Source organism: Oncorhynchus masou, chromosome 27, assembly GCF_036934945.1.
Source record: "Oncorhynchus masou masou isolate Uvic2021 chromosome 27, UVic_Omas_1.1, whole genome shotgun sequence".
Classification (NCBI taxonomy): Eukaryota; Metazoa; Chordata; class Actinopteri; order Salmoniformes; family Salmonidae; genus Oncorhynchus; species Oncorhynchus masou.
In genome coordinates this window covers 22,399,308-22,422,844 of record NC_088238.1, presented here as the reverse complement: position 1 = coordinate 22,422,844, position 23,537 = coordinate 22,399,308, and the positions used below count along the sequence as shown (strand labels likewise).

Sequence of the window (23,537 nt, the reverse complement as noted above, 5' to 3'; positions counted from 1 at the left end):
AATAATAAGGCAGAACAGTTGAAACTGGAGCAGCAGCACGGCCAGGTGGACTGGGGACAGCAAGGAGTCATCATGTCAGGTAGTCCTGGGGTATGGTCCTAGGGCTCAGGTCCTCCTCCGAGAGAAGGAGAGAATTAGAGAACGCACACTTAGTTTCACACAGGACACCGAATTGGACAGGAGAAGTACTCCAGATATAACAAACTCTACAGCTCCAAAATACATGAATATAGGTTCCACTTTCAGAGGTACATCTTTTACAGTTAGGAGACATGTCTGTTTTCATTCTATGGAGTCTCAAAGGAGTGTAATAAAATTCGTACAAAAATGTGTAATTAGATTTTCACTTTTACATTAGTAGAGGAGCCGTATACCCTGTTGCAAACCTCCGTCCATAACTCATCACTGATAGTCAGACCTAGGTCTGTCACATCCTGCCCTTAGTTCCTTTTTTATGTCTCTATTTTGGTTTGGTCAGGGCGTGAGCATTCTGTTTTGTTCTGTGTTTGGCCTGGTATGGTTCCCAATTAGAGGCAGCGGCCTATCGTTGTCTCTGATTGAGAACCATACTTAGGTAGCCTGTTCCCACCTGTGTTTGTGGGTAGTTGTTTTCTGTTTTTGTGTTCTGTACCAGACAGAACTGTTTCGTTCATTCTCTTTTGTTGTTTTTTCCATTCAGTGTTCAGTTCATAAATAAAAGATGAACACATACCACGCTGCACCTTGGTCCTCACCTTCTTCCACCAACGGCCATTACAGAACTACCCACCACCAAAGGACCAAGCAGCGTGGTGAAAAGGAGGAATGGACATGGGAGGACATCTTGAATGGCAAGGGATCCTACACATGTCTAATTTGAAGATATTGTAACGGATTTCCTTCTCTTCATCTGAAGAAGTGTAGCAAGGATCGGCCCAATACGCAGCGTGGTAAGTGTTCATGTTTTAATAGAAAAGACTGAACATGACACAAATATAAAATAACATTTACATACATTTACATTTAAGTCATTTAGCAGACGCTCTTATCCAGAGCGACTTACAAATTGGTGAATTCACCTCCTGACATCCAGTGGAACAGCCACTTTACAATAGTGCATCTAAATCATTTAAGGGGGGGTGAGAAGGATTACTTTATCCTATCCTAGGTATTCCTTGAAGAGGTGGGGTTTCAGGTGTCTCCGGAAGGTGGTGATTGACTCCGCTGTCCTGGCGTCGTGAGGGAGTTTGTTCCACCATTGGGGGGCCAGAGCAGCGAACAGTTTTGACTGGGCTGAGCGGGAACTGTACTTCCTCAGTGGTAGGGAGGCGAGCAGGCCAGAGGTGGATGAACGCAGTGCCCTTGTTTGGGTGTAGGGCCTGATCAGAGCCTGGAGGTACTGCGGTGCCGTTCCCCTCACAGCTCCGTAGGCAAGCACCATGGTCTTGTAGCGGATGCGAGCTTCAACTGGAAGCCAGTGGAGAGAGCGGAGGAGCGGGGTGACGAGAGAGAACTTGGGAAGGTTGAACACCAGACGGGCTGTGGCGTTCTGGATGAGTTGTAGGGGTTTAATGGCACAGGCAGGGAGCCCAGCCAACAGCGAGTTGCAGTAATCCAGACGGGAGATGACAAGTGCCTGGATTAGGACCTGCGCCGCTACCTGTGTGAGGCAGGGTCGTACTCTGCGGATGTTGTAGAGCATGAACCTACAGGAACAGGCCACCGCCTTGATGTTAGTTGAGAACGACAGGGTGTTGTCCAGGATCACGCCAAGGTTCTTAGCGCTCTGGGAGGAGGAAACAATGGAGTTGTCAACCGTGATGGCGAGATCATGGAACGGGCAGTCCTTCCCCGGGAGGAAGAGCAGCTCCGTCTTGCCGAGGTTCAGCTTGAGGTGGTGATCCGTCATCCACACTGATATGTCTGCCAGACATGCAGAGATGCGATTCGCCACCTGGTCATCAGAAGGGGGAAAGGAGAAGATTAATTGTGTGTCGTCTGCATAGCAATGATAGGAGAGACCATGTGAGGTTATGACAGAGCCAAGTGACTTGGTGTATAGCGAGAATAGGAGAGGGCCTAGAACAGAGCCCTGGGGGACACCAGTGGTGAGAGCGCGTGTCGAGGAGACAGATTCTCGCCACGCCACCTGGTAGGAGCGACCTGTCAGGTAGGACGCAATCCAAGCGTGGGCCGCGCCGGAGATGCCCAACTCGGAGAGGGTGGAGAGGAGGATCTGATGGTTCACAGTATCGAAGGCAGCCGATAGGTCTAGAAGGATGAGAGCAGAGGAGAGAGAGTTAGCTTTAGCAGTGCGGAGCGCCTCCGTGATACAGAGAAGAGCAGTCTCAGTTGAATGACTAGTCTTGAAACCTGACTGATTTGGATCAAGAAGGTCATTCTGAGAGAGATAGCGGGAGAGCTGGCCAAGGACGGCACGTTCAAGAGTTTTGGAGAGAAAAGAAAGAAGGGATACTGGTCTGTAGTTGTTGACATCGGAGGGATCGAGTGTAGGTTTTTTCAGAAGGGGTGCAACTCTCGCTCTCTTGAAGACGGAAGGGACGTAGCCAGCGGTCAGGGATGAGTTGATGAGCGAGGTGAGGTAAGGGAGAAGGTCTCCGGAAATGGTCTGGAGAAGAGAGGAGGGGATAGGGTCAAGCGGGCAGGTTGTTGGGCGGCCGGCCGTCACAAGAAGCGAGATTTCATCTGGAGAGAGAGGGGAGAAAGAGGTCAGAGCACAGGGTAGGGCAGTGTGAGCAGAACCAGCGGTGTCGTTTGACTTAGCAAACGAGGATCGGATGTCGTTGACCTTCTTTTCAAAATGGTTGACGAAGTCATCTGCAGAGAGGGAGGAGGGGGGGGGGAGGGGGATTCAGGAGGGAGGAGAAGGTGGCAAAGAGCTTCCTAGGGTTAGAGGCAGATGCTTGGAATTTAGAGTGGAAGAAAGTGGCTTTAACAGCAGAGACAGAGGAGGAAAATGTAGAGAGGAGGGAGTGAAAGGATGCCAGGTCCGCAGGGAGGCGAGTTTTCCTCCATTTCCGCTCGGCTGCCCGGAGCACTGTTCTGTGAGCTCGCAATGAGTCGTCGAGCCACGGAGCGGGAGGGGAGGACCGAGCCGGCCTGGAGGATAGGGGACATAGAGAGTCAAATGATGCAGAAAGGGAAGAGAGGAGGGTTGAGGAGGCAGAATCAGGAGATAGGTTGGAGAAGGTATGAGCAGAGGGAAGAGATGATAGGATGGAAGAGGAGAGAGTAGCGGGGGAGAGAGAGCGAAGGTTGGGACGGCGCGATACCATCCGAGTAGGGGCAGTGCGGGAAGTGTTGGATGAGAGCGAGAGGGAAAAGGATACAAGGTAGTGGTCGGAGACTTGGAGGGGAGTTGCAATGAGGTTAGTGGAAGAACAGCATCTAGTAAAGATGAGGTCGAGCGTATTGCCTGCCTTGTGAGTAGGGGGGAAGGTGAGAGGGTGAGGTCAAAAGAGGAGAGGAGTGGAAAGAAGGAGGCAGAGAGGAATGAGTCAAAGGTAGACGTGGGGAGGTTAAAGTCGCCCAGGACTGTGAGAGGTGAGCCGTCCTCAGGAAAGGAGCTTATCAAGGCATCAAGCTCATTGATGAACTCTCCGAGGGAACCTGGAGGGCGATAAATGATAAGGATGTTAAGCTTGAAAGGGCTGGTAACTGTGACAGCATGGAATTCAAAGGAGGCGATAGACAGATGGGTAAGGGGAGAAAGAGAGAATGACCACTTGGGAGAGATGAGGATCCCGGTGCCACCACCCCGCTGACCAGAAGCTCTCGGGTGTGCGAGAACACGTGGGCGGACGAAGAGAGAGCAGTAGGAGTAGCAGTGTTATCTGTGGTGATCCATGTTTCCGTCAGTGCCAAGAAGTCGAGGGACTGGAGGGAGGCATAGGCTGAGATGAACTCTGCCTTGTTGGCCGCAGATCGGCAGTTCCAGAGGCTACCGGAGACCTGGAACTCCACGTGGGTCGTGCGTGCTGGGACCACCAGATTAGGGTGGCCGCGGCCACGCGGTGTGGAGCGTTTGTATGGTCTGTGCAGAGAGGAGAGAACAGGGATAGATAGACACATAGTTGACAGGCTACAGAAGAGGCTACGCTAATGCAAAGGAGATTGGAATGACAAGTGGACTACACGTCTTGAATGTTCAGAAAGTTAAGCTTACGTAGCAAGAATCTTATTGACTAAAATGATTGAAATGATACAGTACTGCTGGAGTAGGCTAGCTGGCAGTGGCTGCGTTGTTGACTTTGTAGGCTAGCTGGCAGTGGCTGCGTTGTTGACACTACACTAATCAAGTCGTTCTGTCGAGTGTAATAGTTTCTACAGTGCTGCTATTCGGGGGCTAGCTGGCTAGCTGGCTAGCTAGCAGTGTTGATTACGTAACGTTACGTTAAAAGAACGACAATAGCTGGCTAGCTAACCTAGAAAATCGCTCTAGACTACACAATTGTCTTAGATACAAAGACAGCTATGTAGCTAGCTAGCTACGATCAAACAAATCAAACTGTTGTACTGTAATGAAGTGAAATGAAAATGTGATACTACCTGTGGAGCGAAGCGGAATGTTGACCGGGTAGTTGAAGTTCAATTCGGTAGACGTTGGCTAGCTGTTGGCTAGCTAGCTAGCAGTATCTCCTACGTTAAGGACGACAAATAGCTGGCTAGCTAACCTCGGTAAATTAAGATAATCACTCTAAGTCTACACACTCTAAACTACACAATTATCTTGGATACGAAGACAGCAAAGACAACTATGTAGCTAGCTAACACTACACTAATCGAGTCGTTCAGTTGAGTGTAATAGTTTCTACAGTGCTAGTAGACGGTGGACGATAGCTAGCTGCTGGGCAGATAGCAGTGTAGACTACGTTAGGACGACGAAATACGATAATTACGCAATTATCTTTGATACAAAGACGGCTATGTAGCTAGCTAAGAAGAAATTGCTAAGATTAGACAAATCAAACCGTTGTACTATAATGAAATGTAATGAAAAGTTATACTACCTGCGGACCGAAGTGTAGATGCGACCGCTCGCTCCAACCCGGAACCGGATAACAAAGTAAATGGAAACGAAACAGTCCCATGTGGCACAAACACTGACACAGGAAACAATCACCCACAAAATACCCAAAGAATATAGCTGCCTAAATATGGTTCCCAATCAGAGACAACAATAAACACCTGCCTCTAATTGAGAAACAATCTAAGCAACCATAGACCTATATAAACACCTAGATGGAAACAACCCCATAAATCTACAAAAAACCCTAGACAGTAGAAACACCCATAGATGAGACAAAAACACACATCACCCATGTCACACCCTGACCTAACCAAAATAATAAAGAAAACAAAGAATACTAAGGTCAGGGTGTGACAGATATTTAAAAGAAAATGGGATCTTGGCACATTGAATTCACTGCAGAGCTCTTGAAAGGATTTTTGTGTAGTGGTTTTCTGATGAAATAGGTCTGAAAAGGTCCTGATTCCTAGAGTATGCCAAAGTTTAAAGTTGGCATCCCTCAGGGCTTTTGGCAAGTCTGGGTTGCCTACTATAGGTGAGTGAGAACACATTTGGGAGGAAATGCCCAGATATTTCTTACAGTCCCTCCACACTAGTAGGGTGCTGTAAATCACAAAGGTTTTGGCTATGTTGCCCACTTCACTAAAGTTATTAATGAATATAATTGAGCTTAGGGGCAATGAACCACAGGATTGGGCTTCTATCTGAATCCACGTTGACTCTTGTCTGTTTGTGATCCATGTTAGCATGTTGCAGATTTGGGCAGACCAGTAGTACAATTGAAGGGAGGGAAGGGCAAGACCACCCTTAGATTCAGGTTTCGATAGAGTGGAGAACTTGATCCTAGGTTTTTTTATTGCCCCATATAAATTTGGTGATGCTTTGGTTAGTTGTTTTGAAAAAAGAAACTGGGAGATAGCATGGGAGCATCTGAAACAAATAGTTCAGTCTAGGGAGGATGTTCATACGGATGACATTAATTCTTCCTACTAAGCTAATTGGGAGGGAGATCCAGGTTTGAAGATCGTTCTTGATTCGATCCAGGAGTGGGAGATAATTTTCCTTGAAAAGGCTATTCTGGTGTTATGAAGATCCCAAGGTATTGAAACCCGTGTGTCTTCCATTGGAAAGGATATAGTGTCTTCATAGAGCTGGTGAGTGTAATATTGAGAGGGCAGACAGTGGATTTGATCAAATGGATCTTATAACCTGAAAACTTGCCATACTGAGCAATTGTGTCTAAAATGGGAGGGATTTCTCAGGGTAGGATATGTAGAGCAAGACATCATCAGCGTAAAGTGAAATCTTGTGCTACAGGCCACCTGCAGAGACACCCATAATACTTGGATTGCTCCTTATCAACTCTGCCAGAGGCTCCACCCCCAACAAGAGCAGGGGGGACAGCGAGCACCCTTGTCTTTTGCCCCGTCCCAGAGGGAATCTGTCAGAGTTCAGTCCGTTAGTAGTCACCATGGCATTTGGATGAGAGTATAGTGATTTGATCCATTTAAAAAAATTTGGGCCCATATTGAACTTTTCTAAGACTGAAAAAAGAAAGCTCCACTCCATCCTGTCAAACGCCTTCTCAGCATCCAGTGAAGCCAGCAGGACAGGGGTCTTCTGTGCGTTTACTTGATCAATAATATCAAAAAGACGGCGAATGTTATCAGAAGAGTATCTGTCACTAATAAATCATTTTGGGAAGAAGAGTGTTTAGTCTTTTGGCGAGCAATTTGGTCATTATTTTGTAGTCGAAATCCAACAAGGTTATGGGCCGGAAGGACGAGCAGGATAGAGGGTCCTTGTCTTTTTTGAGCAACACTGTAATGCAAGATGTGTGCATTGAGTCTGGGAGAACTCCGTTTTTGCAAAAATCCTCCAGCATTGGCATGAAGATAGGGCTGAGCTGGGGCCAAAAAGCTTTGTAGAACTCTCTGGGGAATCCGTCTGGGCCTGGGGACTTATTAGGTGGCATGGAGGTAATTGCCTCCAGGATCTCCTCAGGAGTGCGGGAGAGTTGAGATCTTCTTGGTTGGTCTCTGATAGCTTAGGTAGCGAGAATCCCTCTAGGAAGGAGTGGAGTTCTGCCTCGTGTTTTCTCTCAGAGGTATATAGTTTGCAGTAAAAATCATCAAAAGTTAAATTGATCTTTTTGGGTCATATGTGACCTCGTCCTCTGCTGTTCGGATAGCCATGATTGTACGCTCTGACTGCTCTTTTTTTAATTGGTAAGCAAGCAATCTACTAGGCCTATTGCTATACTCATGGTATTTCTGTTTAGTAAAGAGTTCAACATCTTTGCAGATCTAGGATTTGTGGTGGGGACTTGAGATGATTTGTCTAGAGTTGGGTTAAGGGTACAATTAAAATCTTTGGCCACCACACCAAAGGAAACACAATGCTCATTGAACAGGGTTATCATTTTTTACATGAAAGCAGGAGTATCTGTGTTAGGGGCGTATATATTTAAGATAGTAATTTGTTGACCATACAGATATGTTTTTGTTTTTGTCAATCAATTATGAATGGAATATTCTTATGGATAAGTATGGCTGTACCTCTACTGTTTGATTTGAAAGATGAGAAATACACCTGTCCCACCCAAGCTCTGCGGAGTTTGGCATGTTCAGCATCACAGAGGTGTGTCTCTTGTAATAGTGTGATGTCTGCTTTTTCCTTTTTTAGAGCACATAGTATCTTTTTCCGTTTTATTGCATGACCTGGACCATGGCAGTTCCCTGTCAATAGATTTAAGGTACTAGTCAACGACATCGAACAGTAATCGAACTTTAGTGCAAGTCATCTCTGGGTCAAAGTGGATAATAGTTACAGCTTCGTTCACATAAAAAGAAAATAAATGGTGTACATAAAATAACAATCTCTGAACACCCCAGCCGAGTTCCCAAACAACTCGACACATCCCATTGGATCTATTACCCCCCCCGCTCAGTCTCAATTCTGTGTTACGAAAAAAAATTATAATACGGGAATAGAGCTATAGAGCCTATCCCTCTCAGCTAAAGGAAAATAAATAGAGATTGGACGGCTATAATAACATTTAGCGGGGCGGGTGGGTCTTTGGATATCGGCTATATGTTGTCTTACCTCCTTTAGTAATAGCATTAATCACATTTAGTCATTGGTCCGTTTCTCATTGAACAGGATTGTCTTTCAAAAAACGTTTTGCCTCTTCGGGAGTTTCGAAGTGTCGCAGGGCTCCTTGGTGAAGAACCCTGAGCTCGTTTGGGTATTTGAATGAAGATGCCTCGGTCAATGGAGTATTTCTTCACCTCGTCAAACTCTCGGGGCTTTCGATGTATTCCAGCTGACAGGTCCTGGTGTAAAGTGAGTTTGGCCTTTCCCACTGTGATGGTGTTGATTTTTGCCGCCTGTAGGACTCGTTCCTTGTCGGTGAATCTCAGGAAACGTATGGTGATTGGGCGCGGTGGTTGTCTGGCTGCTGGTGGGGGCCTCAGTGCTCGGTGAGCTCTCTCGAGTTCTATGGGCCTGTCGGTGGACAGGTGGAGCCACTGAGGAAGTTTGTCTTGCAGGTAGCGGATCAGTGGCATGTTTCCCACTTCTTTTTCGCCCAGATTTAATAGAACACAATCATTCCTTCGCCCCTTGTTTTCTATTCCAGATGCTGTATTTTCTTTTTAGCATATGCTATTGTTTCCATGGCATCTGTCAATAAGTTTTCCTTGGATAGGATTCGCCCCTCTGCCTCGTCCAGGTGCCCCGCGTCTATGGTTATCTTGCTGTTGATGTCAGGCAAAGCGTTTTCCAGGATTGTCACCTTGCCCCCTATCGCACTGAGCTGAGAGTTAATGGCATCTAATTTAATATTGAGTTCTGTACGTTGGGATCTCAACTCAGAAAGGATGTCTTCGACAGAGTGTGAGGTTGGCATTCGTTGTGCCTCGGGGGGGGGGGGGGGTTCTCTTGCTCCTGGCTAATGGCACTAGCTTTTTCTGAAGCTAGCTGCTTCTTGGAGGCTTTTTCCGTCGCTAATGCTCGAGTCCGGGTAAAAATGTTACCTGTAATGTCGCCTTTTGTAGCCGCCATGACTTTTTTACTAAAGCTAAAGGAGTTTAAACTTGAAGTGGAGGTAAGATTAGGAATTGGAAACTACTTGTGCGGAGCTTTGAGTTCATGAGGCCATCTCGTTAAAGGGTCATGTGATCCCTCTGCACTTAAACCTTTTGTCTTGCCCTTTCACCCTCTGAATGGCACACATACACAATACATGTCTCAATTGTCTCAAGATTTGAAAATCCTTCTTTAACCTGTCTCCTCCCCTTCATCTACACTGATTGAAGTGGATTTAACAAGTGACATCAATAAGGGATTATAGCTTTCACCTGGATTCACCTGGCCAGTCTGTCATGGAAAGAGCAGTTGTTCTTAATGTTTTGTATAGTCAGTGTATATGGAAAGCTGTAGAAGTGCATCGTTTTGCCTGAAATCGATGGTGCTTTGCCCCAGAGTTAAGGTCATTTCCATTTGAATTCCAATCGATTTCCGAAGAATTTAAATGCAGCTGGTGACCTGGAAAAACAGAGGAAATGTCACATTGATCAATTGAACCTCAGTTAATTCCACTAGCGCTAACAGAGTTGAAATGGAATTGACCACTCTCTTTGGCGCCACTCTCCTCATATTTCACTGATCAGTCATGAGTGCTGTTTTAGCAGGCTTTTTGGCAAGGCTGTAAATCTTCTCTGAGGGGCCAATGGGGAATGAGAGGGGGATGAGTGATTGACATCCCAGCATGTGGCCCTGACACAAACACAGTTTCCACAGCAAGCAGATAGATCAAAGACTGGCTCCTACTGGTTCGCTGGTACAGTGTGATCTGAATGGCCAGATGCCACACAGGCACACATAAACACACACGAATGCAAACACATATGCACACATGTCAAACACACAGTTCAGATGAGTGTAAAGCCACTGGCTGTCTCCGTACTGTCTCCTCTTCTACTCTTCCTGTTTACAGGAGCCTGTCCAGCACATTGCTCAGAGGGCGGGTTTATGAGACATCTATCAGTCTGGATGTCTTCAAAAGACTCCTCCCTTCCCCCTTCCTTCCCCAGCTTGTCCTTTGTGTCGAGCTCATCCGTTCTCTTTGTGTATGTGTGTGTGTCCGTCCGTCCGTCTGTCCCCAGGTCCTTTCCCGGCTTTTTAACTCTCCTAGGAGGTGGTTCTTCTCCACGGTTGTGGTGTTGATGTGAGGTTTATCAGAGACGACAGGCTGATTCTCAGAGCATATCCTTGGTGCTCTCTCTGTCAGTCCTAGCCCTGAGGGGTATGATAGGATTCCTTCACACTGTCCGCCTATGGTTCGCTGAAGTTCAGTCAAACCTCAGACTGCTGATAGATTGAGTTGGAACAATAACCCTAGCACCTTCCCAGCTTCTCTGTGGTGCTAGTGCAGTCCAGACCAGGGAGCTTCATCCACTGCAGGCTGTGTGATTGGCCGCAGCACTAACCTCAAAGCCATTGCTGGGAATAAAGGCCTGCAGTTCTCAACCTGTTCACTGGAGGGTAGAGGAGTCTGTCTTTGACAATAACCGAAAGTCCTCTCTCACCCTGGGCTGGCTGGCTGGCTGTCACAGAATAGACAGAACTCAATATGTTAAAGGGACCATAATGAATGAGAGCAGTCTGTGTTATTGTGAGAGATGAGGAAGCTGCAGGCATGTTCTGTTCTCCACTGTCACACAAGCCTTCCAGAGCATCAGAGTTTCTGCCAGAGGTTTAGAAATGGGCGCCAAACTTTGGGCAAAAACATTTCCCTTTATATTGACAGCTGGAAAATAAAACCTCTGCAGTGATTTGATTTTGACTCTGGGAGAAGGCGTGCATAATTAAGTCCTGTGGAAGAACCTGACAGGCTGCGGCAGTAAGTTTCTGATTTCTCCCTCCTGTACTGGATTAAGTCGCACGTCATCTAAGGATTTCAGCACACGGTGTTTCAACCTCTCTGTGACAGGTGATCCATCAAACCCTTCTATCAGCCCCAGTCTTGTCTTCTCACGAGAAGAGGAAGGCGAACTGCAGCGATGGCAAAATCCTAACTGTGGTGCAGGTTGACATTACCCTGCAGCCTAGGGTTCTGGAGAGGATTGTACATTTAATGCATAATGTTCTTGCAGTAATCCCGAGATCACTGAAAAAAACACATTATTTAAGAAACAACACAGTTATTGGTATTATTCCAAACATTATTATTCCAAACATGTTACTTTTGAAACGTTTTGGTGGGTTCTCACAAATCTAAGTTTAAGACATTCTCGGAAACCAAAGTACAACTCCTTTGGAATGCATTCCGTGGACAGTTGTTGGTTGAATAATCCATCACACACCTCCACTTATTTATAAAGACTGTAAGATGCCTGTAAAGATGTGTCTTTCAAATGCCGTCTCCATCCAGGGGCTTTACTGCTGAGCCTCCCCAGGCTGATCTACTAGCTCCCTGCAAAATGGATACAAATTGAACAAAATCAATTAGTCTTGAATTTATCACAAATCATTCCACAACACGCTCTGTAATCTCTTTCCAATGTAATATTCAGCAAAGGAAAGATGAAATCAATGGCATGAAAATCAGCCGGAATGGAGGCTCAGAGAGATAGAGATTTCAAAGGCGGGCAGGCGGGCGGGCGACGTGTGGTAATCTGAATTAGAAGTCAACGCAAACAGAGGCTGTCTGACCCATAGAGATCCTAAATGAAGATATATATGACTACTTTCAGACCACTGATCTAGAGTCAGTATTAAGGTGGTGGAAGATGATCTGAATGGAAAAGGCTAGATCACTGATCTAGAATCAGAGTGAAATAGCATTGAAGCGTTCATGCTCTGTAAAGGCTGGCTGCCTTCCATCTGAGAAATTGAAATGTATCACAGCTTGAAAGCAGCCGTCCCTGGCCATTTCCTGGTGCTTCTCTCTACCCTGGAGCAAACCTAGTGTAGTTATGTACCACTGCTGTGTGGCAAACTATCATCACAGAGAGCCAGGATCAGTGTCTCTGCCTCGCCTTGACCACCCAGGGAACTCCTCACATGTACTGTGGGCCCTGGGTTTCAAACAGTAGGAACTCACAGTGGAACTACTGTAGGAGGCCGTGTTGTTTGTTATGAACTGGCAGACAGAGTCGATATGAGTAGAGAGGCTTCTGTACGGTCGTGGATATAAGTGTTCCTTTCCTCCTTCAGCCTTCAAAGAACTGTGAATGAGTTTTTACAAAGGGGAAGGTGTTTTGAGCAGAATTCTTTCTCGTCTGTCACTGCAGGAGTGTTGCGTCTACTGAACGCCGATAATAAGAGTGTGAGAATGTTCCTCTTAATTGTGTTTGATGAAAATGGCACAGCACATCAACAGCTCGCTTCAAACTCTTCTACGAAATGATGCCTCTGATTAGTCTCAGCTAAATGTGTCTAACTTGTCAGTGATCTCATATGAACAGCGTATTTCAATTATGTAAAGCTTACAGGCAGAGTTTGACTGATTGACCAATTTGGCTTTGATTTTGAATGCGTTTTTTTCTTTGTTTTCTTTCTCGAAATCAGATGTGGGGCCAGTGGGTAAGATGGGTAAGATGACTTTATTGATATAAAGTAGAAGTGATTTGTGCGCTCGTTACTTTCATGTGCACTCAGACACACACTCTCAGCTGATTCGCTGATACATTCTCTCTCTCTCTCTCTCTCTCCATTTCTGTTACATCACAGACAGTCACATCTATTAACTTCAGTCAGACACCCACAGCAGTCTCTGACCCCCTCCCCTTTATCCAAATCTGTCTGAATACTGGCTCATTTCCCCATGTGTATCCAGGAAGAAAACAGAGAAAATGGCTGCTTTTTTGAAGCCTGATAATCATCTGTGTCGCTATTTTAAGACCCCAAGTGCCTGGGGTTGGAGGGACGGCTGATGATGAAGGTTGCTGATGTCATCGGTGTTGCCGGGCAACCAGAATATTTCCAGTTGTCAGGGTCTGGCTCACCAGGGTGAGGTGGCTGATGGGAAGCAGCGATTAGAGATGCAGGGAGGGCAGGCGGCTGGGTCTCTGCCCCCCCCCCCCCCTGTCCAGCCCCTGTAGCCCAAGCTCCAGCCCCTGTAGCCCAAGCTCCAGCCCCTGTAGCCCAAGCTCCAGCCCTGGGACATGACACGCTAAAGGCTCTTTCCTTTAAGCTCTGTCTCATTGTAACATGGTGGTGAAATATGTCTAGGTCCAGTACACGAGACGTCTATTCTCTGATAGGAAGAGACATTTGGTAATCATCACACAGAGATGACGAATAGAAGCTGAACAATTAAGTGCTAGACTGTGATATTACACAAATGGGTGCATAATGAATTGCAATTAAATAAACCTTTGTGAGGTTGTAAATTAAAGTGCAATTAGAAACAGGATCCTACGTTTTGCAGCAAATGAGGTTTAGAAATAATGACTTTCCTTTACAACTACGGTCTTTCTTTCTTGATCTCATTCTAACTGTAGAGTTAGAGTTCATTCTCCTGGCCCTGTGCTCTGCACTAGAGAGTAGCCAGTCCTGTCTGTGGGTCAATGCCACCATGTGAAGTGGCTCTGTGTTCTCCTGTGTTCACACAGCCTTCTCTAAGCAGCTTCCTCACCAACATGAAAACCAGTAGCTTTGTGCTTGGCACTTGAGGCTCTGAAGTCCAACATGATCACACCCCAGAGAGTCAGGAGGTTAAGAGAATCTTAACTACACATCTCAATGCTTATTATGTATGGCGAAGTAACTTCACTGCATTTCCAGTGGATGCAACCTCAAGTAACCCCATGGGTATGGGACTTAAAGTTTGTTAACACGTTTCACCTCCCAACAGGGGCGAGGTTAGTGGTAGTATCTCCTCCCACGTTATGGTCATGCTACCAGGGTAACGTACAGCTATGGTGTGATGGACACGTTCTTGGTCCCCTTATCTAAAGCAATAAGACTACATCCCATTACCAGATCATTCAAAGGATTGCAGCCAAATAAAAATACCTAATGTGTCCTTTGTTTACCCTACTACCCAGATACACATTACACACACTATCTATTTTCAGATGAAAGCCCTTCCTTTTTGACCAACCTTTCCTTGTTTTCTGTGCCCACCTGTGGCGTGTCACACCTAGCGTGTCACTCATTACCATATGGCTCCCATCCCACAGACTGGCTCATTAAGAGGTTCCTGGCTCGTGGTGGGCGAAGCCGCGAGCGTAATTACAGCCTGGCTCTCCTCCGAGACACTGTGTGTGTGTGTGTGTGTGTGTGTGTTGCTAGTGTCATTGGCTCCTCAAGCAGAGTGGTTTCCTGTCGGCTGTTAGCTAGCTCTGCCTTGTTTAAACTCCACAGGCCCGTAAAGCTGGTGTTTCTTATTAGAGGTCATTTTGTAATGAGAAAATGTGTATGCATGAACATTCCACTGTGGGGTTTGAGGGAGAGGAATTTGAGATGCTATTAGAGCAGGTGTGACGGCAGTTTCCCTTTCTACTCCTCTACCTGTTCATCCGCATACGTAAGTTTGTGCACGACTGTCACATGCTTGTGTGATCCAGAGCTGAGCAGCAGCTGTGACCTCCATGGAGGTTTTCTCCCTCCCTCCCTCCATCCCTCCCTCCCTCCCTCCCAGGTACAGCTGCTCCAACCAGAAGGGCTTATTAACCAGTAGTGCTGTAGCTCTGCCCCAGTCTGGCACTTCAGCTCACTGCTGGCTGGGAGGTTGTCAGACTGTCTGGACAGGACTCGATGGGCTCTTATTGAAGCTCTAAAACAGATATTCTAATGTTCTGTAAAAGTGGTAAGGCGTGGACCTTTCCTCTGATCCTGTCTGGGACACACCTATCAAGCCAGGGCCTGAGAAAGTTACTTTACATTTAAGCAATAAGGCCTGAGGTATATGGCCAATATACCACGACTAAGGGCTGTTCTTAGGTGCCTGGATACAGCCCTTAGCCGTGGTACATTGGTCGTATCCCACAAACCACTGAGGTGCCTGGATACAGCCCTTAGCCGTGGTACATTGGTCGTATCCCACAAACCACTGAGGTGCCTGGATACAGCCCTTAGCCGTGGTACATTGGTCGTATCCCACAAACCATTGAGGTGCCTGGATACAGCCCTTAGCCGTGGTACATTGGTCATATCCCACAAACCACTGAGGTGCCTGGATACAGCCCTTAGCCGTGGTACATTGGTCGTATCCCACAAACCACTGAGGTGCCTGGATACAGCCCTTAGCCGTGGTACATTGGTCGTATCCCACAAACCACTGAGGTGCCTGGATACAGCCCTTAGCCGTGGTACATTGGTCGTATCCCACAAACCACTGAGGTGCCTGGATACAGCCCTTAGCCGTGGTACATTGGTCGTATCCCACAAACCACTGAGGTGCCTGGATACAGCCCTTAGCCGTGGTACATTGGTCGTATCCCACAAACCACTGAGGTGCCTGGATACAGCCCTTAGCCGTGGTACATTGGTCGTATCCCACAAACCACTGAGGTGCCTGGATACAGCCCTTAGCCGTGGTACATTGGTCGTATCCCACAAACCACTGAGGTGCCTGGATACAGCCCTTAGCCGTGGTACATTGGTCGTATCCCACAAACCACTGAGGTGCCTTATTGTTATTATTATTATTTTAGCTTGACCCGGAAGCCAGCCACACCAATGTGTCAGAGGAAACACCTTTCAACCAGTTGTGGCACAGCCCGGGAATGAACCCGGGTCTGTATTAACGCCTCTAGCATTAAGGCACTGCAGGTGTGATGCAGTGCCTTAGACTGCTGCACCACTCGAGAAGCCCCAACCTTAGTTATAATAAACTGTTTTCCACTGTAAATAGAGTAGTAAACAAGTAATTGTGTGTCATATCAGACAATACTCAAACTAACCAGTTTATAATATAATTTACATACACCTTAGCCAAATACATTTCAACTCAGTTTTTCACAATTCCTGACATTTAATCCTAGTAAAAATTCCAAGTCTTAGGTCAGTTAAGATAACCACTTTATTTTAAGAATGTGAAAATGTCAGAATAATAGTAGAGAGAATTATTTATTTCAGCTTTAATTTTTTTCATCACATTCCCAGTGGGTTAGAAGTTGACATACACTCAATTAGTACTTGGTAGCATTGCCTTTAAATGGTTTAAAATGGGTCAAACGTTTCAGGTTATGTCGAATCGATATGACTCGTTTTACTGTGGATATAGACACCTTTGTACCTGTTCCCCCAGAATCTTCACAGGGTCCTTTGCTGTTGTTCTGGGATTGATTTGCACTTTTCGCACCAAAGTACGTTCATCTCTAGGAGACAGAACGCCTCTCCTTCCTGAGCAGTATGACGGCTTTGTGGTCCAATGGTGTTTGTACTTGCGTACTATTGTTTGTACAGATGAACGTGGTACCTTCAGGCGTTTGGAAATTGCTCCCAAGGATGAACCAGATTTGTGGAGGTCTACAATTTTTTTTCTGAGGTCTTGGCTGATTTCTTTTGATTTCCCTATGATGTCAAGTCAATAGGCATTGAGTTTGAAGGTAGGCCTTGAAATACATCCACAAGTACACCTCCAATTGACTCAAATTATATCAATTAGCCTATTAGAAGCTTCTAAAGCCTTGACATAATTTTCTGGAATTTTCCAAGCTGTTTAAAGGCACAGACAAGTTAGTGTATGTAAACTTCTGACCCACTGGAATTGTGACACAGTGAGTTATAATTGAAATTATCTGTCTGTAAACAATTGTTGGAGAAATGATTTGTGTCATGCACAAAGTAGATGTCCTAACCGACTTGCCAAAACTATAGTTTGTTCACAATACATTTGTGGAGTGGTTGAAAAACGAGTTTTAATGACTCCAACCTAAGTGTATGTAAACTTCCGACTTCAACTGTAGGTCTATGTATGTGTGTATATGCAGTACCAGTCAAAAGTGTGGACACACCTACTCAATCCAGGGTTTTCTTTATACTGGTCTATTGGTTCAGACAGGTCAGTAGAGAGATGAGACGTAGGACAGTGCTGCAGGAATGTTTGCCATCTCCTCTCTCTCTCTCAGCTCTGCCCCAGTAGGGGTCTGCTGACCTTGGGCCTGCTGTCTGATCACGGTCATCCTCTGACTTAGTTGCCCCAGCAACCGCACATCACCAGGACAACCCAATGATACCCCAGCAACAGCTCATCATCGGGACAACCCAATCACCCCCGCTCTCTCTACACACACACAGACTCACAGAAACACACACACACACACACACACACACACACACACACACACACACACACACACACACACACACACACACACACACACACACACACACACACACACACACACACACACACACACACACACACACACACACACACACACAGTCTGCCCTCTGAGATCTGACACCTGACATTTGAGAGTGGTCAGATGAAGGACAGGAATGGCCAGATAATTGTCTGACTCAAGATTGTGTGTGTGTGCGCTTGCTTTTGTGTGTTTGTGCTTCTGTGTGCATGTGTGGTATGTGGTTGTGTAAACGTCAATGTGAGATTAAAGAGCAGAGCAAGTCAAGGTGATTCTGGGAGAGGATTCATTAGTGTTTATACGTCAGACATGCCAGAACAAAGATAAAGGATTTGTGTGGCTCTGTCTGTACAGACAGACCAGTGATGACTCTTGGCTTTTAGATGGCACCCTGTTATGAAAGGGCACAATGCTACCTCCCTTCCTCTCCCCTTACCTCCCTTCCTCTCCTCTCCTTCCCCTCTTCTCCCACCCACTGCATGGCCTCTCACAGTGTCCCTTAATTCATCACTCTCAAACAGCCTCTCACCACCACAGACCCAACAGATCTGTCTGTCTGGAGAAGATTGATGTGCTTGCGTACTGATATCTGACCACGGAGATAGAGAGAGCGAGCGAGACCCACACATCTTTTATCCCTCGTCCATGTCTAAACCTGTTTTCACACTGATTTCCTCTCAGTATCCCTCTCTCTGGTGGCCATCCGGAGCCTTGCTCAGTCGACTCGTTTTCACTAGGTACATTTCCCTGTCATTGGGAATATAACGATAACGTCCGGCTTCAGTGTTTTGAATGTGCCATGGAGATTTTTTCCTGCTTAGCGTAGCCTTGCTGTTTAAGAACACTCAAAGTCTGGAGAACTAAGCAGTGCAGTGGCATATAAATAGGCCTTCCTTCCACTCGCGGGAATAAAAACAGCTCGGAATTTCAAGGCTATTGCAGTATGCAACGTGTTAAAGTATTGGCCATTGGTTAGAATGGAAATGTCTTCTGTCTTTACCAACACTCCCAGATACACACAGACTAGAGGTTGGACCCAGACCTGAGGACCCGGATCCAAACCTCTTGGGTCCTAGGTCAGGTCCGTTGTATTCAAGTTGGGGTGGACACATGAATACCTCTAACACAGACACGTTGAGAGGCATAAGGTTAGCAGCAGTGCAGCACCCCTCGATTGAGAGTAATTGTTGGGGGTTAGGTGCTTTGCTCAAGGTCACAACGACAGGCGATGTTACATGGGATCAGACAGAGTCCAGCAGCTTTCCAATTCAGTTCCATTCCCATTTTTGTGTTGCCCGGCACACGGCTTGAACCAGAAGCCTTCCCGGCTGCTGGTCCGCCTCTCTCACCTCTAGGCTACTGCTGCCCCTTACACATGAGGATGAACTCGGGACAAAATGAAAGTATTTGAAACAAAGATTGGTTATCAATCAATTAATAAAGCACTGGAGATCTATACTTTTCCCATGGCATTGGGTAGTGCTGCAGGTGGCCTTCAAAATACCCAGAGATGTTCCAAGGTGTTTTATTCTCTGTGTTCTAGTATCCACTAACAGCCCAAATGTACCTGGTTATGTAAGCAGACCATAAAGCCCTGGGCATTGTTTTCCTTCTAAGTGTTTAATCGGCGAGTACAACTATATTGGGCCATTGTATTGGTTGTCTCTGCTCATCTCTGTTCCCGGGCTTTAATTGCTGTCTGAAATCTATGCCGCAATTACAACGACTGCTGCTAACAGCGTGAATTTAAACGCAACGCTGCTGCCACAGCTCAGTGGGTTTATTGTGTAATCCTCACATGTTCCCATTTAGAGAGGGCTGTCACAGTCTACATGTGTTGCTAGAATCTGCCGTTTCTGCACTGATCTATATGTGGGCTGAGCAGACACACAGCTACTCTGCACAGGTTTATTGATATCTATCCACATATATAAAAGATGTGTAAACAGAGCTGTAAACATACGGTGGGCATAATACACCATGTCATCTCCCTGCTTCCACACCTGAGGAGGAAGCAGAACATTGGCTGGTTTGTTGTCATTGGTCACTGAGGTGGCTGAGGCCACTGGCTGATAGGCCTTGAATTTTGACCAGGTAGGTGGGTCTGGGGGAGACGTGTCCCCCTTCTGTGTCTCCTATTGGGGGAGACCTCAGTGTTGGCCGTCAGCGTTGGCCGGAGGTAGAAGGGCTTTGAAGTCTACAGGGAATGATTAACCTGCTGATGATTAATGAGCCCTGAGAGGTGCAGAACATCCCCAGTTCAGAGGGCACTGCCCTGGTGGCTAGAGGGGGAGCATTGATTTCTCTCCCTCCATTGATCTGGGATGTTATGCGACGTCTCCATCACAGTCACCCCCCCCTCCAAGCAAAGAATGCCTTATGATATGGATAGAAGCTTAGTCCAAAATGCTAGAGAAGAAAGTGAAGTAGGTTAGATAGAGTCCTCTCACATTCAGACATCTCCATGACAACAGGATACAATGATGAGGATATAGCAAGAAAACTATTTGCGGTGGTGACAATTGGTTATATTCTCTTCTCCTATCCTCCACCAGAGCCTCCCCTGTGTGATGTGTCACCTATTTGATGGTTCTGCAGAATTTAGGTTGGAACCAGGGAGACAGAATAGACAGAGATATCTCAGTGGAAAGTGGAGCAGCTGTGTAGAGTGGAGGTTGGTTGTGTGAGTCAGAGAGCCCATAGGAGCTGTCATAGTTCTGGTAATGTAGGTTAACTGTGCTCACAGGAAGAACACAGGGCTCAACCACAGCTTTAATGACACGCATGAAACTGACTTTTATTCCACTTAAATGTATGAATAATTGGTTCTCTTTTGCACATTCTGTAAAACGTTTTATGGTTGTGTGGGAAAAAGTTGAGATTGTGACGTTACATTGATCTTTGAGGGCTAGGCTATATGTATGTATGTGTGCATGCGTGTGTATGTTTCTATGTGTGTGTGTGTACGCACGTGTGAATGTGTGTTTATAAAGTGCATGTGTGTTGCAGAGATAGGAGAATAGTGTGGAAGTTGCATGAGTCGTGGCATTAAAAGTGTAAAGTCTTAATGATCTCACCCTGTATGCCCTCTGTCCTCTTTCTCCCACTCTCCTTTCATCAGAGTGGCTCAGCCATCACATCCTCCTGTATTGGTCTGGGAAACTCCCTGTCTCCCCCTGCTGGTCAGGCTGGCAAACCCGTTCCAGCCTACAGGCGCCCGGCCCACCACAAGGAGTCGCTAGAGCGCGATGAGCCAAGTAAAGACTCCTGGCCAAACCCATCCCAAACCAGAACGACACTGGGCCAATTGTGCGCCACCCTATGGGACTCCCGGTCACTGGGATTGAACTCGGGTCTGCGATGCAGTGAATTCGACTGATGCGCCACTCGGGAGGCCTGAGTTCAGTGACTTTCAACGTGGCACCGTCATAGGATGACACCTTTCCAACAAGTCAGTTTGTCAAGTTTCTGCCCTGCTAGAGCTACCCTGGTCAACTGTAAGTGCTGTTATTGTGAAGTGGAAACATCTAGGAGCAACAACGGCTCAGCCGCGAAGTAGTAGGCTATACAAGCTCACAGAACGGGAACGCTGAGTGCTGAGGCACGTAACGCATAAAAATCGTCGGTCCTCGGTTGCAACACACACTACCGAGTTCCAAACTGCCTCTGGAAGCAACGTCAGCACAATAACTGTTTGTTGGGAGCTTCATGAAATTAGTTTCCATGACAGAGCAGCCAAGCATCTGTCTGGAGTGGTGTAAAGCTCGCCGCCATTGGACTCTGGAGCAATAGAAACACGTTCTCTGGAGTGATGAATGACAGGAGAACTCTACATACCCGAATACAAAGTGTCAACTGTAAAGTTTGGTGGAGGAGGAATAATGGTCTGGGGCTGTTTTTCATGGTTCGGGCTAGGCGCCTTAGTTCCAGTGAAGGGAAATCTTAATGCTACAGCATACAATGACATTCTAGACATTTCTGTGCTTCCAACTTTATGGCAATAGTTTGGGGGAAGGCCCTTTCCTGTTTCAGCATGACTATGCCCCCGTGTACAAAGCGAGGTCCATACAGAAATGGTTTGTCGAGATCGGTGTGGAAGAACTCGACTGGCCTGCACAGAGCCCTGACCTCAACCCCATCAAAAACCTTTGGGATGAATTGGAACGCTGACTGCGAGCCAGGCCAACCTCACTAATGCTCTTGTGGCTGAATGGAAGCAAGTCCCCACAGCAATGTTCCAACATCTAGTGGAAAGCCTTCCCAGAAGAGTGGAGGCTGTTATGGCATATTAATGCTGTGGAGGCTGTTATAGCATATTCATTTTCGAATAAGATGCTCGATGAGCAGATGTCCACATACTTGGTCATGTAGTGTAGAACCATCTACTCTAACTTGATTGATAGCCTGAAATGGCTTCTTAGGTTCTCCCAACCTCATAACTAGGTACTATCTGGGATAGCTAAAGTCAACTTCATAACTTTTATAGGTGGCTAGTAGTATTCCAGAGAAACAACAACAACACATTTACAAAAACAAAATCTGTATTTTTTAAACCGGACAAATATGAGGGGGCACGTGCCACCTATGGGCATGACGCCTCTGGGACTATCCCAAATGTTCTGAAATAGTCCATTTACCTGACCAGTATGCAGAGAGAGACACTGCTTTTCAGGCTCTGCAACTGTTACATGTAGTTGTCAAATACTAAAAGGTATTAATGTCACACTGTAATCGTTTTAACATGGGCACGTTTGAGAGGAGTCTAGGCATATTGGCTTGGGAAAAGAAAAAACACACACCATCAATACAATGGTTGAACTTCAGAGCAACCCACGTTTTGACATCCCACATTGCCCACTGCTGAAATATAAGCCCTATAAATCAGATTTCTATGCACCTCTCTCTTCTCTAGTCAGTGTGATCGACAATGATATGCAGCAGGTGACGCCAAGGACCCTGGGAAATATTGTGGTGAGGTAAGCCAGCCGCATGGTCATGGCCACACCTCTGTGAGCAGCTAAGTCATTCTGTTATCCTCTAGTGACTCCCCATCCCGCATGAGGGACTGTAATCATCGACTGACACTAATTAGCATAACGCAATGGACATAAATATTCCTAGAAAATATTCCTATTCATGAAAATCACAAGTGAAATATATTGAGACACAGCTTAGCCTTTTGTCAATCACCCTGTCATCTCAGATTTTCAAAATATGCTTTACAGCCAAAGCTAGACAAGCATTTGTGTAAGTTTATCGATAGCCTAGCATAGCATTTTGTCCAGCTAGCAGCAGGTAACTTGGTCATGGAAATCAAAAAAGCAATCAAATGAAATCGTTTACCTTTGATGAGCTTTGGATGTTTTCACTCACGAGACTCCCAGTTAGATAGCCAATGTTCCTTTTTTCCAAAAATATTATTTTTGTAGGCGAAATAGCTCCATTTGTTCTTCACATTTGGCTGAGAAATCGGCCAGAAATTGCAGTCACGAAAATGCTGAAAAATATTCTAAATTAGCTCCATAATATCGACAGAAACATGGCAAACGTTGTTTATAATCAATCCTCAAAGGTGTTTTTCAAATATCTATTCAATAAGATATCCACTGGGACAATTGGTTTTTCAGTAGGACCGATTGGAGTAATGGCTACCTCTGTATTTTACAAGAGAATCACTCTGGGAGCCATCAGGTGACCAGTTGCGCAATGTAGCCGCTTACGCGTCTTCTTCAACATAAATGTGTAAAACTAAGTCACAATGCTGTAGACACTTTGGGGAATACGGAGAGTAATCTGGTTGATAGCCCATTCACTGCTCAATAGGGACGCATTGGAACGCAAAACATGAGGCACTTCCGGATTGGATTGCAATATCAGTTCTGTTATACCCACAGACAATATTTTTACAGTTTTGGAAACTTTAGAGTGTTTTCTATCCCAAGCTGTCAATTATGTGCATATTCTAGCATCTTGTCCTGACAAAATATCCCGTTTACTACGGGAACGTTATTTTTCCAAAAATGAAGATACTGCCCCCTAGTCACATTTTACTGCCTCTGTCACCTGGAGTAGCAAACCTTTCTGTCTCTGCATCAGGGAGGATGAACACACAGGGAGATGGACTCACTCACACACACACACTGTCACTTTTAGAAACTTGAGCACAGTAAAATAAGTCCTGTTTT

General features: G+C 46.1%; 1 pseudogene; it reads left to right on the top strand.

Moving 5' to 3' along the window:
• Positions 1-22,332, top strand: part of LOC135515410 (acyl-CoA synthetase short-chain family member 3, mitochondrial-like) — a 41,253-nt pseudogene extending 18,921 nt beyond the window's left edge.
• The last annotated feature ends 1,205 nt before the right edge of the window (positions 22,333-23,537 follow it).